The 12,862-nt window shown below is 38.3% G+C and overlaps 1 protein-coding gene across 1 annotated transcript in view; it reads left to right on the forward strand.

The window, feature by feature from the left end:
- The window catches only part of BZW2 (basic leucine zipper and W2 domains 2), a 62,783-nt gene that overhangs the window by 2,461 nt on the left and 47,460 nt on the right, over positions 1–12,862 (forward strand). The gene's annotated exons all lie outside the window — the stretch shown is intronic.

Genomic DNA, 12,862 nt, shown 5'->3' on the forward strand with positions numbered 1-12,862 from the left:
AACCCAGATCTGTCTCCAGAACTTTTTTTCCTACTATTTTCTGCCTATGTGGCTGGCAGTAAGGGGAAGGGGGAAATTATACATTCTTTCAACTAGCTAGTAGATAACAGATTCATGTAGTTCAGTATACCAAAGTAGAAGTCTCCTTCCTACCTCTTTTCCTAGTCCTTTCTTCATGACCTATAACCTTTGGTATCTGTTTCTCTCATATCCTTACTGAAATATTTTATATGCTTGTAACTTAGATGTATATTCCCACTTTGGACAGAAATTGAAGCATACAATACACTGTTCCACACTGCATAATAAAGTTTGCATGATGCTTTGGTCTCTCTTCTGTTTCTTTCATCACCTTTTTAAAAATAATGTTTTCTAAAATGTCTGATATTTTGGGGTCTCCTCCTCTCTTTTCTGTTAGTGCCACCCTAGACCTCTCCTGGCCTGTCCACAGTGGATTGCTACATAGCCTGCTTCTCTCTCCTCTTACTCCATCCAGCTAGTAGTTCAAGGCACCACCAGTTCAATAAACCTTGAGCACCATCATCCACCCAAGGATGAAACATATACTCTGTAAAGACCCAGTTGGTCCACTTAAAACGTGTCAATAGCTTTTCACTGGCCATAGAACAGAGGCCCAGTTCTTGCTTGCTAGTTCCAACTTCTGGTCCCAGCCGGCATTTCCAGTCAGCCAGCCCCTCCCACACACTCAGAGGTCACCACACTGCTGGTTCCCTCACATGCCAGTAATTTCCACCCCTTTGTTCCTGCTTTTCTCTTCCTGGAATGCCCTCCCTTCCCTCACCGCTAAGTCTCTTCTCTCCTCCTCATATCTGCTGGACCGCTCAACTTTTGAAATACTACTTACATGTAAATTCTCTCTGGCTTTCGTGATCACCTCATCCACTGAGGGCATCAGAGATGATAATAAACACATTTCTTCGTGCCCCTCAGCTAGGGGAATGAGTAAAATCTTTACACGGGAGTTGCTGGTACCATTATTGGCATTCCTAAATTCTCACCTATCTTCTTGTGAGCCCCAGTGCTCCCCCACCCCCCATCATCGCCGCTTCATCTGGATCCCCATGAAAATACCTGAAGCAGGTACCCTTCTCATGACGTTGTATTATAGTTCTTATTAATCTGTTTGACCCCTTCTCCTTCTCAACTTTGAATTAACGAGGACTAATTTACCCTTGTTTCTCAAAATCCATAATCCAGTGTCTGGCACCTAGTATATGCTCAGTGCTTGCCGAATTGAGTTCAGTTGCATCTCTAAGTTATTTTAGGTGGATTTGTTTACCTACTTGACTAATCCCTCCTGACATCATGAGGTGATGTGGCACTGAACACACCTGCCATCACCAAGGGCTGAAGTTCTTTAAATGTTTGGGTGTCGAGCTTCTTGACATTCTGATTGATGAATGCTGTCAACCGAGAAAAAAAAAAATGTTGATATGCACGTGTTTACAGATTTTGCATACCATTCTTGGATTTTCCAATTAAAAGAACTATTGTGGTTGTATTTTTTTTTTTAAAATCCCTTATCTTTAGAGATAAGTACTGAATTATTTAAGGAGGGAATGTTATGACATCTGAAACTTGCTTCAGTGTAATTCTGTGACCATGGGGGACAGGGACTGAGAGTAAGAATACTAATGAGAAAACTGACTGGTTAACAATTGAAGCGGGTGATGTATGCAGTGACTTCATTATACTGTTCTCTCTACTTTGGGGTGTGTTTGAAATTTTCCATAATGAAGTTTTTTAAAAGGAGAAGTTGGAAGTATTATAGTTTCTAAAAATTGTCATTGTTGAACAAAACAGAAGACTAATATGAATGCAAATATTCTTTCTCTATACTTGGAGTTCAGCTTATGCAGTTACTCGTTTCCATGTTCAAACAGTTACACCTCAGTTTGCAAAGGACCGTCTTGCAAACAATGCATTTCCATAAACTATTCACCTCACATTTTAACTTCTCCACAAAACTCAAAGGTAGGTGGCATTACTCAATGCTTGTGTCACAGGCTTATGAATATCGTACCGAAAGCTAATTTTCATCCTTTTTGGAAAATGACAAAGTAATTTGCAGATAAGTCTGAACGAGGGGTGCAGATACATTTAATTTAACCAAAAAAAGCAAGCTGTGAATGAAGCAGAGACACTGATTTCTTCTATGTCTCATAAACCGTTTCCGAAAAAGAAGGGTCAAACTGTCATGAGTGGCATTGTTCGGAGAAGTGTACTCATGTAAGCTTTTAAGGGCCACACTCAGAACATGTGCCCGCAAGACTTCTACTCAGCATTTGCTTATTTTCATACGTACACTTCCCTGGATATTTGCAACTTTATAACTTGTGTTTCCTGACCTTTAGGTTTCTTTTATTATGTTATGGACTTTTTAAATGTTGATGTTTCCCAAAGTCAACAAGGAAATTTGTTGTATGTATGATTTTTAAAACGTCTTCCCAGACTTTGAAGATTTTAAAGAAGTTTTAATGAAGCTTCAAAGCCAAGTCTTCACACTGTCTAAGGGCAATGTAGCCAATCCAGTATCACGGCCAGATATTGTTGAAGCATACATTAGTATATCGTCAACGCATATTTATATGAACTGTATCACTGTGGAATTTAAACCTCTCGGCCGGTGCGTCTTATCAGAGTATAACAAAACTCCACGAATGAAAAGTAGAAAGCTATTTCAGCCTCAGAAGGAAAAAGTTAGTATTTACTTTCCCAATTAATAATTTAGGGAAGAAAATTGGCAGTTTTGTCTCTTGTCACTTGTCTATTGTGGGATTGTGTTAAACCCAGAAGACAAAGCAGCCCTTTAAATTACATTGATCACCCTCTGAGCAGAAGAATCTCTTCCTGGTCTGTTGATTGTGGAGTAAAGCAGGCCCATTAAGTAGCCTCTTCTGATCTGGTAGGAAATGATTATGGATGGTCTCTGGGAGACAGCCAAGCACAACCATAGCCCTGGGAATTGGAGAAAACCATGGCTCCAGCTTCCGGGATGAGATGTATTTTCCAAGGCAATCTTCCTTGCTTGCAGTTTCTTCATATATATATATACCAAACTTGCAGGGTGACTTTGAGGATGCCCTGTACTGTAAAATGTTATAAAAAAACAAGTTGTTATTTTTAGGGTCAATCCTGTCTATTTACAGTTGAGAAGAACACAATTACAGGCCTAGTTGAGGAAACATTTCAGTGTAAAATTGTATTGGCATTAGTTTTGCTATATGCTCATCTTCCTAGATTTGGGAAGATAAAAATTATTTTTAAAGAGAGACTCAAAAAATATGCCAATAATTATATCTCATTAATAAGAAAGATCTTGGTGTGCATCTGGTATGACCAATGAGTCACAGAGATTAAGACATGAGGGGCGACTGGTGGCTCAGTCAGTCAAATGTCGGACTCTTGGTTTCAGCTCAGGTCATGATCTCACAGTTTGTGAGTTCAAGCCCTGCGTGTGTGTGTTTCTCTCTCTCTCTCTCTCTCTCTCTCTCTCTCTCTCTCTCTCTGTCTCTCAGTAAATAAATAAGCTTAAAAAAGAAAGGAATAAGACATGATCTTTATCTTCAAGAGGCTTGTGCTGTCCTCCAGGAGATAGATCAGCCCCTGAACCAATAGGGACTGAATGATGAAATTATCCTAAAGCTCTGTTCTGCTTATGTCAGCTCATAGGTTTGCTTAGGTTCTGCTTATGTCAGCTCCTACCTTTGAGAGCCCTTTGTGGGTTTGAGTGGCTTCTCTGGTGGTGCCTGCCAATCTTCCAGCTCTACTTGGAACAATGTTGTTACTCCTCTACCCACCCACCGGCTTCCTGCTCCTAGAATGCCTTCCTCCACCCATTTCTGCATATCAAATTTACTCAAATCCTTCTCAGCTCAAATGACCCCACCTCCCCACAGCCTTCTCCAATCCCCAACCAGAGCAGTACAGACACAAAGGTGAATTCCAGAAAGGGTGGAGCTCAGTGGGAGGGCTAATTCCTGGAGAAAGTGAGATTTTGAACCAAGTCTGGAAGGGCTGATGAATTTGGCAAACCAGAAAATGGACAGCATTCCAGGGAGGACAACCCCCAAGAAAAACAATTACATAAAATATTATAACATCATAAATATTTATAAAATAAATATTGGCTGCAGTTTTTCAGCCAACTATACTGGAGCTAGCAGTGATTTCATTCAAAGGTATGTTTTCCTCAATATGTCTACTTTTTAAGATCATGAAAGTAGTAGATTATATTTTAAAGCACACTTTGATCGTATGTTCTTGCTCTCGAGTAGTTTATAAAATGTGACATCACATGTTTAAGACTACATCCAAAAGTACAAACCACTATCTTCAGCATTGGTGGTAGCAGGAAGCTGATAATAGACATGAAAACAAACAATGGAAAAGAAAATGCCACCTATTGGAATATTTTGTCCTTGATTACAATATGCTTTGAAATTTTCCAAAATAACTAAAATATAAATACCTAGAAAATAAGCAGGAAATTCTTTCTGAAGTTTAGTTTTTAAATATTTCTGAATCTCTGATCCATGGAATTCTTCAAATCTATACCTTAAAGGAATTTTAGGAGTTTTTATTCTCTCACTTTGACTTCTTTCCAGTTGGACTGTTCTGATCTATTTTTTTCCTACTTTTATTCAGTGGATTAGAGATGTTGCTGAAACAGTTAAACCTGAGAGATAAATCAGGGATGTAATAATCAGATTAATGTGAACCATTTTAATGCAGGATTGTGGTTGTCATTAAGAGTTTCTGCAGTATCTTCCCTTTGCATCTACTAGGGAATAAAACACATGACTTAGAATAATTTCTGATTTTGTAATATAACATGCACTGATGTGAGCAGAGTATGCGCAAAAGTACTTCTCATTCTTAGCTCACTCTGATGTTGATGCTGATGCCATGGGTCTCTTCAGCAAGTGTACTTTTGGGGCAGTTAAATGCCAAATGGAATGATTTGGCTTATGTTGAGCAAAGTGTTTGAAAGATGTAGAATTATATTTTGTCTATTCATATTTCAAATTTTATGTTAGATGAAGACTTTCAAAAAACAATGGTTAGATGTACTATTATCTTTGAGGACTTTTAAGTAAATATCAAGAAAACCACCAGGCAGAGGTGAGTAATCAGAAGGAATACAAACTGTTACACACTGCAGAGAATATATCATAAGCCACTGTTGGGTGAGCAGTTTTAGAATATTCTACTGTCCTCCTGTTCTTGTTCATTTGCACAGAGGACCTTACTTCTTTTCAAACTACGACAGCTTCCTGGATTTTTTTTTTTTTTTTTTTTTTTTTTTTTTTTTTTTTTGTGATCGTTTCTAAGAAAAACAAATGGCACGTGTTTTTCTCAGTACACGAGGTAATAGAATGAGGTTATTATAAACAGGAAGGAGAACCCCACGTTGCACGGACAGAGGAAATTGCTGCCTAGGGGAAAGGTGTCTGGCTTTGGTATTGAGGAGTGTGAAGATTGTGCTTTTGTTAGAGGTGAGCCTCTGCAGGAAACAATGTGATAACCAGCTCCTGTGATACTAGAAACCATTGTGCCATAAATTTCTTATTTACATGTCTCTCAGAAGCAGGACTTTTGTTAAATCCTCTCACTAAAGATACATGTTTCCGTAACGGAACTCCGTGGAAAACCACTTGGCATTGGGGGAGGTAGCCTGTGCCAGTTCAATTTATCCAAGTGCTGAACTAGCCTTGAAAATTAATATTTATGCTTTACTCTATCTAATTCTAAACCATAAAGTCTATGAGGCAAATAATGAAAAAACTGCCTTCGAGTATCATGTAAATAATTGCCCTAGCCCATGCTACAACTTTGGTTGGCTTTTTGGAAAGTACACTGAATGGAAACCGGGTTGATCAGTTTCTGGCCCTGACTGGTCCCTGTATGAAGCCCCTGATGGGAAGGCATTTTTTGCTTTTTATCTCTGCTTTATCACCAATGTTAGAATGGAATGCATGACCTCAAGCAAGTGGTTTGACACATCAGCGCGTTATCGGATTGTTAGATGAAGATCTGGGTTTTGGGTCCCTGGTTTTCAAAGGGTTCTATGCTTCATGGCTATCACTTGTAAGTTAAAAAGTAAAAAAAAAAAAAAAAAACAAAAACAAAAAACATGGCACTTAGGTGGCTCAGTTGGTTAAGCATCCGACTCTTTGTTTCAGCTCAGGTCATGATCTCATGGTTTTGTGAGTTTGAGCCCTGTCTTGGGCTCTCTGCTGTCACCGCGGAGCTTTAGGGTTTCTCTCTCTCTCTCTCTCTCTCTCTCTCTCTCTGCCCCTCTCCTACTCATGATGTCTCTGTCTCTCTCAAATCCATAAACTTAAAAAAAAAAAGTAAAACATATTGTTAAAACATTAATAAACACAACCACAACTCAAATGCATCATGGGATTATTTTAACATACTGGAAACTATTAATTCTTGTTAACTCGCACTCCCCAGGTTTTTGTGCAGTGCTTGGGTTAAACCTCCACTTGGTAGAAAACTAGCACTGTGCAATCTGTCTGATTAACCCCTGTTGAATTCCTGTTGACTAGTACCAGTCATATGTTTGATAAATAAATACAAACAAGCTATTCTCTTTATGTTTGAACCTTAAAAAAAAAAATGTACTTGAGAATTTATAGGTCTGTGCTACTTTTTGTTCAGTGTTTGGGGATTTTGTCTTTTTACATTTGAATTTATGTAGTCCACTGCTATAAAACTATTCCAAGGAATACAGTCCCATATCATCAGTGTGCTGTATACCACCAAGTCCGGGGCTTGGCTTTGACATTTCTATTCAGTTCGTGCTTTGGCAATTGTGAAATACTCGTGTGGATGGTAAGTGATTTTTGTGCCACCCTTCAAATAAGGCTTCATCTGCCAGACAGGCCTGGGCAGGTCCCCTTCTGGGCAGGGTGAGGGGGTGGGGGGAATGGTTGCAGGCTTGGTTGAGAGAACTCATAAATGTGGAAATGTCTGGATGCCTGCCCACCACCACCTTTGAGTTTCCTGCAAATCCATGATCATGTTTTTTAAGCAAATGCTCCAAAGCAAAATTCTCCCACTGGTTACTAGTCAGGGGTGTAATCCTTTTTCTAGAAGATTCTCTTTTCCTCTCCTTGGTTAAGAGAAGAATGGAATATACTTCAATCCCCATTTCTATAACTTTATCTTCTAACTTCCCACTTGAACAAGTAGTCATATAGACTCCTACCAGTTTTGCATGTGACACAGAATCAACTTTAATAAAATGATTTGCTCTCTGGAATTTGGCACTACTCCCTGCTGATTCTTTTTTTTTTTTTTTTTTTTTTTTAAGACTACTTTTTTAGAGCAGTTTTGGGTTTATACTAGATTAAGGGGAGGGTGCAGAGATTTCTGGTATACCTTCTATTTCCATACATACGTAGCCTTTGCCATCGTCCCCATCTCCCCTCGGAGTAGTACACATGGTAAACTGATGAATTTATGGATCGTTTGATAGCACATGGTCTGGCATATCTTGGGTGCTCATTGTAAATGTTCAACCCATTTTCTATGCACACACGTATGTGAATTTGTTGACATATATGCATAGACATTTTCTGAAAGGATACAAGTCGGACAATGTCAAAGGTTTAAATTCGTTATTGTTTACATGGAGTGGAATGCTACTCCATGGACATAAGATCATGAGTAAAAGTTGGAAAGTGTCTTTATTTTTCACTTTATGCCCTTTTATACTGTTAGTTTTTATGCCATCAGTGTGTTAGTGGTACTTTACAGTTTAACAGAGTCCAATAAAATAAAATGATTCTGATTTTCCTAAAGTGATGCATTGGAACACATAGCTTTTAATTTTTTTAAGTTTATTTATATTGAGAGAGAGAGAGAGAGAGAGAGAGAGAGAGAGAATTCCAAGCAGGCTCCACGCTGTCAGTGCAGAGCTCCATGAGGGGCTGGATTCCACAAACTGCAAGATCATGACTTGAGCCAAAATCAAGAGCTGGATGGTTAACTGTCTGAGCCCCTGGAGCCCCCTTAGAACACATAGGTTTTAAAATAAAGATCCTGTGGGGCGTCTGGGTGGTTCAAGTGCAGAGCCTGCTTGGAATTCTGTCTCTCCCTCTCTCTGTCCCTCCCCTGCTTGCTCTCTGTCTCTCTCTCTCTCTCTCAAAAATAAGCGAATAAACTTAAAAAAATAAACAAAATAAAATAAAGATCCTAGAGGATGTCATTGAATCAAATCTTGTAACTGCAAGTTCTAATGCAAGGACATTTTTTAGGTTATTCTTTGCTGTAACGTTAGAAAAGGTGATAGAATTGGATTTAAATATTTTCTGTATGTAGGTACCAACCTAATAGAGAATTATGTAGTATGTTAAAATGTATACAGTGGCCATTACTTAAAGTTAGATTTATAGATATTTTATCTCCATCTGTTTTCCTTATTTTCTCTAAATGTGCAACCATGGGTATATGATGAACTGATCTTATTATCAATTTTTAAGGAATTATTTTCTCTATAAAAAGTATTTTTTCACACCTTATTCAAGTAATAGAGTGGTATGCATTATAATATAAATGGTATGACCATATGTTAATAAGGTAAACAAAGAGTAACATAAAATCATATCTTGATAGATATAGCCCTTCCAAATCATCAACTTGTGAGATTTTATATTTATTCTGTTGATAATTCAGTTGATTGATACATTTTTAAAAAATATTTATTTATCTTTGAAAGAGAGAGCACAAGCCGGGGGGGGGGGGGGGGGGGGGGAAGGGGGGAGGGAAGAGAGAGGGAGACACAGAATCTGAAGGAGGCTCCAGGCTCTGAGCTGTCAGCACAGATCCCGAAGCGGGACTTGAACTCACAAACAGTGAGATCATGACCTGAGCCGAAGTTGGACGCTTAACCAACTGAGCCACTCAGGTGCCCCTCAATAAATTGTTCTAAGTTTATTTAAATATTTATATTTAAGTAATCTCTACACACAATGTGGGACTTGAACTCACAATCCTGATATGAAGAGTCACACATTCTACCAAATGAGCCAGCCAGGCACCCCATCAATAAGTGTTTTAAATTGCTTTTTGAAAAATATTTTCATTGCTTGTATTGAAGGAAAAAAGTAATTTGATAGGAAAATTCTGGAATATATCTTTTTTTAATCAGTTTTTTTTAAATGTTTGTTTATTTTGATAGAGAGTGTATGTACCTACAAGCAGGGGAGAAGCAGAGACAGAGGGAGAGAGAATTCCAAGCAGGCTCCACACTGTTGGCACAGATTCCAACACGAGGCTGCCATGGGACTGGATTCCAAGAAGTGTGAGATCATGACCTGAGCCAAAATCAAGAGTCAGATGGTTAACCAACTGAGCCACTCAGGCTCAGGGAGCCACTCAGGCACCCCTTCATCAGTTATTATGTAGTATTTTGTGCTTAGGTGGTTTTTGCTTAGATAAATATTTTCTAGATATATAGAAAAAATAATGGCCTGTTTTATTTAAAAATTTTAGAAGCCTTTTCTGTTTAGGAACCATAATTTTGGCTTTAGGTATTTGTTTTGAATTGCTCAAAGCTAGAACTTCTTAGCTTTAAGAACCTCACATCTGGGGCACCCTGGTGGCTCAGTCGGTTAGGCACCCAACTTCGGCTCAGGTCATGATCTCACGGTTCGTGGGTTCAAACCCCTGCCTCGGGCTCTGTGCTGACAACTCAGAGCCTGGATCCTTCTTCAGATTCTGTATCTCCCTCTCTCTTTGCCCCTCCCCCATTTGCACTCTGTCTCTCTCTGTGTCTCAAAAATAAATAAAACACTTAAAAAAAACCCTCACATATTTTGCATACATACACATTTTTTTAATGCTGACTTTACTGGTAATCCTTAATAATAGTTTCTTTCATATCATCCTTCTGAATATCTCCTCAATTAGGACTGTAATATAGAAGAATATTTACTTCCGTGGCAGGAATAACATACCTAGTGCAGGGCATTGCTAAGCAGGTTATATAGCTTGCTGTGCCAAGGATTTTGTGTAGTCTGTATGTGCAGCAGTATAAAGAACCCTCATTATGATGTTACAGTAAAAGCGTTTGGGTGTAATACTGTACATGGGACAAATAGAAAGAAATACATTAACCAGAGTAATGTATTCTAAGGATCTTCAAATCTAGAGTTGGGTTTTATTTTGCTTGTTTGTTTGCTTTTTTACTGGAGTGTGCAATCAATACAGCAGGGTAATTTCCTACATCACAGCTGACCAAATTCTGAAGGATCTGGGAAGTTAGAGTAACTCTCTCTATGGCAAGCTTTATTTCTAAGCAGTCCCCAAAAATACAAAATCCCTGTGTTTTTTAGGTTCTTGGGCCTTTTCAGCTCTCTGAATTACTCTTGTTGCCCACCCTCATTCATTAAAGCATGTATGTCTTCCAATGTTTGCCTTTGCTCCTTGGTTCTATAATTACATATTCACTTTATTTCTGATCCATGTAAAAGGAGGTTGTATACACTTTGCCCCTTTTTTCATCAGAGCATATTTCTTTACAAGATATTTCTGTTAAAGAACCACAGTACAATAGTAAAATTCAGTGAATTTATAATAGATACCATACTTACCGCCATAGTCTACACTCCAGTTTCATCAATTACCCCCAGTACTATCCTAAATACATTACGTGTGTGTGTGTATAGACACACACACACACACACACACACACACACACATAATATGTATATAATTCCTCACAGTACAGCATGCACTCAAGGATTACATGCTGCATTTAGTAATGTCCTTTTGAGTCTCCTTTAATTTGCTATAGTTCTTTGATTTTTGTTTTTATTTTGTTTTTGTTTTTGTTTTTGAGACATTAACATTTTTGAAGAATACAGGCCAGTTGTTTTGGAGAATGTCCCTAGATGTGCCTTTGTTTCCTCATCATTAGATTCAGATCATGCATTTTTGTTTGGAATGCCACGCAGATAATATCCTGTTCTAACTGTAAACCGTCTGGAGTCATGTGATGTCTGTTGTCCCTGGGTTGAGGTGTTATCTTGTTGCTGCACTGCAGAGTTAGCATTTTCTTTTTGTAACTGATGTGAAGATGCTTTGAGGCTTTTCGAATATCCTGTTGATCATCAAGCACCTCTACATATGCGCATGCACACGCGCACACAGTGTGTCAGGGCACTTTTAGCATCCATTGATGATCCTTGCAAGAATCAGTTTTTGGCACAATGATTTTCTAACTCCATGTTCCTTCTGTATTTTTCCATTGGCATTCTACTGAAAAGAAAACTTACATTTATGTCTAATTACTTCTCTTTCCCTTGTGCACTGATCTGTTTCTTTTCGCTAAAATAAATGAGTTTGGACCTCCAGACTCTTATTTTACTCACTGAGTTATTCTCCACGCTGTTGTTAATTATTTTTGTGGCCACATTGTCTCAGGTGATGTCAGTGGATTGTCTTCAGGATAGTTTTTATGTAGTTTGATCTATTTTTATCTTTCTTTGTTAAAAGCCATTCAGTACTTTCTGACACATGACTTCTGAGAATCATGTTGAATCTTCCCTGCTCTAACCTTGGAATCAGTCATTTATCCAAGAGACCTTTGTTCTTTAGTAGGAAATGATATTTGGAGCCTAGGTCATATTTCTTCTTATGCACAGATAATATTATTGCCACACTTTGGGGATTGCTTTAAACTTCAAAAAAGGTTAAAGAGTTCCCATTTAAACATGCAATTTTTCTAATTAAAAAAGCTATGCATTCTTACATTATAGAAAATACAGACAAATAACAGAACAGGAATAAAATGCTCCCTGAACTCTATGCACTCTCTTGACCACGTGTGTTTTGTGTAGATTAGATTGTATCATGTATATAGAATTTGGTGGGCGTTTAGGTTTTTTTCTCTTTCTACTTAACACATCATTGTTTTCTCCAAGTCCAAAAAATTAAACAGTTGTAGTTTTCAGTCATATAGTTTTTATCTTTTCCTTGTGGTCTTTTTATCTCAGTGCCGTGATATCCGTAAGTAGGGAAAGTTTGTTCGCTCGCCCTCCACATTTTCTGCCTCCCTCTTCAATCCCACATTGTTACCTACCCTCCGTCTTCCGCCTGATCATCAGAGGATGCACAATTATCCATGTGGAAAGACAGCAATTAGTATTAAAGACTGTGGCAAGCATTTATTTTGTATACTGATTGCACTTTTGATTTTAGTTATGACAAGCTACTCAGTGATAAATGTGTTTTCTCTAAAATTAACATCAATGTTTGGCAAACAGAAATAAGTCACTCAAGGAAATATCTGCCTGGTTACTGCTCTGGTATGTTTAGATGTATGTGCACAGCTTTTAACTCTGGAGAGCATAGGCTGTCTCTGGTTTTGCTCACAATTTTTTTTCCTTTTTAGTGTGGGATTTTCCAACCTTGGCACACTTAAAATTTTGGACCAGATAACCCTTTGTTGGGGGGGCGGGGGGGCTCTCCTGTGCATTGTCCATTATTAGCAGCACCTATATCCTCTACCTACTAGATTTCAGTAGCATCTGCACTTCCCCAGCATGACAAAAGAATATCTACAGACATTGCCACATGTTCCCTTGCAGGGCACATAATTACCCCAGAATGAGATCACTGCTCTGGAATAATGCTTAACACATAATAAGCACCCCCCAAAATACAAATTAATATATATTTAAACCACAGCTGCCCAATCTTTGGCATGTACTTATTTTATGCCACCATTTCCTCTAAATTCTTAGAATTTGTGGTTTGAAATATTGTAGGTATGCAGTCATCACAATACTTTTGCTTGTAGACAAAAGTTCTAATTGTTTTA

The sequence above is a fragment of the Panthera leo genome, chromosome A2 (genome assembly GCF_018350215.1).
Source record: "Panthera leo isolate Ple1 chromosome A2, P.leo_Ple1_pat1.1, whole genome shotgun sequence".
In the NCBI taxonomy this organism is placed as follows: domain Eukaryota; kingdom Metazoa; phylum Chordata; class Mammalia; order Carnivora; family Felidae; genus Panthera; species Panthera leo.